A 3,716-nucleotide genomic window follows, 5' to 3' on the forward strand; every position below is an offset into this window, starting at 1 on the left:
CACACCTGTGTTGTGTGTTGCTTCTTGTAGATTCACAAAGAAAATACACTTTATTTACCTTTTGTTATTGAATACAGACATTATAGTTTCTAGGTCAGGGGAATTCAGAGTGAACTGACATGAATAAGAATTTTAGGTAACAATTGTGGTATAAATCATAGTATATTATATGAACACAAGTGACCCTCTCATGGCCACAGATTTTCAAATATTGTTGTAATTGCATTAATCTATTTACGGGTGATTACGCTTTGGGAGTTGTGAATCTTTTGGGATAAAAGAAACACAATTAACTCACAATGATGTAATTTTACAAAGGTCACACTTTGCTAAGAAACAGCGTTTCACACAAATTGCAGGTCATGATGTGTTTTAAAAATGCATCTTACACTTGAGTTTCATCATCACCTTGCTCTCTCTCTCTCTCTCTTGCACACTCTCTCTCTTTCGGGTGCTGCGTCGTTCTGGTGTGTTAGTAATGCCTGGATGTCCATTATTTATTATGAAATTAAATGTTTAGGTGGTTTTTCTGCACCTTACACTACTGCTGCCATCTAGTTCAGGTCGCCATTAAACATTGATTTCAGCGAGGCTGACTTGGACACATGAAGCTTATTGAAAACAAAATATGACATCACTGGACTGACTTGGCCTGGACTTGGAAACTACAACATTTTGAACAGAAAACCTGCGTTACAAACTTGTGGTGCAGTTTGAAAGAGGAGAGCGTCTACCAGGCAGGGAATGTCTTAACAAAAGACGTTGTCACATTGCATTATGGGAAGTGAAGGAGCTAGTGTTTAAGTAAATTTACTCAAGTACTGTACTTACTTTGAGTGCTTTACTTGAGTATTTCCACTTTATGCTACTTTACACTTCTACTCCACTGCATTTTGGAAGCCAACATTTATTTGACAACATAGTAGTATACTACTACTACATACTAGTTACTAGTTACTTTGCAGATTCAGATCATTGATACAAAATATAAATCAACTGATACATTATGATGTATTATTATGGGTAAAGATAAAACTTTATTGATCCCTTGGTGAAATTAAGCAAATTAAACTAGCTACCCAGCAGTATATACAGTAAAAAAATAAGCCCCACCTTTGCTACAACATTAAAGTGATGCTTAAACATTAATGCAGCACTAATAATAATCCAGTGATATTATATATATTATTCTGAAATGGGCCATTCTCCATAATGAGTACTTTTACTTTTGGTACTTAAAGTACTTAAGTAAAATTTTGAATGCAGGACTTTTAGTTGTAACAGAGTATTTTTACACTGTGGTATTGCTAATGAGCAGAATACTGTGAATACTTCTTCCACCACAGGTGTTTTGGGAGCTTGACCCATTTTAGTGGATTAAAAGTCAAGATATCTCGGTTTCTGCTGCACCGATTTTGGTCTTTCTTTCTTTTCCATCTGTCTCTTGCAAGTCCCACAAATTTACTGAAGTGCAATACTAAATGGCTGGAGTACTCCTTTAATATGTGGAGCAAGTCTAGATACGGTAACTATTTTAAACATCAGCCATCACAGAGTGACATACCATATCAATAGTGATGTTGACAGTATTTTATAACTTCAGTTTATAGCAAATGAATCAGTTTTTCATAAGTGCGTGTTGTCCAGTATATGTTACATCATTAACATATGTATTCTTTAAAGCAGAAATTGTGTCAAATGCGCAATATCTAATTATCCAAAAGTATTGACGTAATTCTATTAGTTCTTGTCCTCTGGATTGCTTTGTCTCCTGACTTTCTCATTATTTCCAGTAAAAATGAAGCATTCTCTTCAACCATCTCTTGGGTAAAAACAATAATCTGTTGTATGTTTGTCAGCAGTAACATGTTTTGTGTTGTTTGACTACCCCCTGCTGAGAACATAACGAACTGTAAGCTGGAGAGAAAGGATAACTCAGAGATCTGCATCACTGAACACCAGAGTGATGTGATGTAAAGGCTACAGTTGCCCTCTCTTAAGCAGCCATCAATTTTTCTACGAGAGCAGATAAGGTTCATCACAAAAGACAAGACTTTAGAGAGATTGTATTTCAAGCCAGCGGGGTCACCCATCCCATTAGCCTGTTTGTGCTGAGACTGATGGGGAATAATCCTGTGGGCTAAGTGAGGTGTGGTGTCAGTATAGGTCTAGTGTAGGCGAGGTCTGATCTGTGCTGACATTGGGTATCAAGGAGGGTAGTTACAGGATACGATAAGCCACTACCGAGCATCACTGAGATGTCACGAGCCTAATTCAACAAAACAGCTATGACAAGAGAAGCCCAGCTGACAACTGCTATGTCACATCCACTCTGACTCTGTTCCTCTAACATGCAAGCCAGGTTTTCTTCATATTGTAAGTATTTGCCCTATAGCTGAGCTTATGTATTGTAAAATATACTTTACGCTCAAGGTTGTTACAAATTAAAACACATTGTTGGGTGTAAGCTAAAAGTGTGTGTGTGAATATGTCAGAGCCTCTACAGTTTGCTTTAACTTTAAAGAATTTTTACATTTCCTAAAAATTCAGTAATGACCCCCAGAATCATGAAACCTATACTGTAAGTTTATGTACAAGTGTTTTCTGTCAAATCCATTAGAACATCTTTTCAATGTGTTTCATGGCTTCTCCTTGGATCCTGCCTCATGACCTTTACCCCTGGCTGCCTGTCAAGGCCAAGGAGAGCAATGTCAAGTTCCCACAACCATGGTGTTAGCTCAAATAATACTTCCCATCATTGTCCATACATTGCTGTAGAATGAAGTGCTTTACACAAATATAAGAGAAATTATGGGACGTCTATTTTGGAATATATACAGCAGGCTGGAGAGCTTGAACAGAAATGTGACTCTCTGTCTCTGGTTTGCAGTTGCCAAAGCTCAGTGAGGAAATTTGGACTTGCTTACACAAGACATGGTAAGTGTTGTACATGCCCTCAGATATTTGCTTTTTTTGAGTGACAACAAGCAGAGCACAGCAACAACAAAATAAGTAAATTCTCTAATTTTATTATCATTCCTTCCCATGTGTAAAACTATCAAAGCCCACAGAGGATGGGGCCAAGATGGGCAAGGCGTTCTTAGGCTTTAATCTGGCTCATGTGGACATCTTACTGTTGTCTCATGGTGGTTACATTTGTTTTTGGGATTCCCAAAACCTCCCATGACTGTCCAAGGAACAGAAGTGGGACACAACGAGCACAACAGAGCAAATTATCTAAGAGGCTTATTATTTGATCTTCGAATCCACCCACTCCATTGAGTTGACTGATTATTTTGATTGGAAGATGGAAATGGAGTGTAAGGAGTTGACAATTCTGTCTGATATCAGGCTAGCCTTCTTCTAAAACAAAATTTAACAATTTTTTTCCCCCACCTTTTTTTCTTGTAAAAGAAATCATTGGTTATTGTTGCTGAAGGATACCTCACACAGGTGAGGTCTACATACTGCTGGAGCTGGACACCTTACATGCATAAAGTCATGTATTCATGTGCAGTATGTGTATTTGTATTTATTTGTTGATTTATTTATTTAGTGTATTCAACAGCTTTATGGTCTCTGGTGTTAATTAAGTTGCATTTTCTATGAAAATATATATGATTGTGATATTTTGATCATTTTAAAATAAAATTAAAAAAATATGACGTCAGTGCACACGGCCAATCAGCGCCATGGGAATCTCTCTCTCTTGCTTG

The sequence above is a fragment of the Siniperca chuatsi genome, linkage group LG14 (genome assembly GCF_020085105.1).
Source record: "Siniperca chuatsi isolate FFG_IHB_CAS linkage group LG14, ASM2008510v1, whole genome shotgun sequence".
Classification (NCBI taxonomy): domain Eukaryota; kingdom Metazoa; phylum Chordata; class Actinopteri; order Centrarchiformes; family Sinipercidae; genus Siniperca; species Siniperca chuatsi.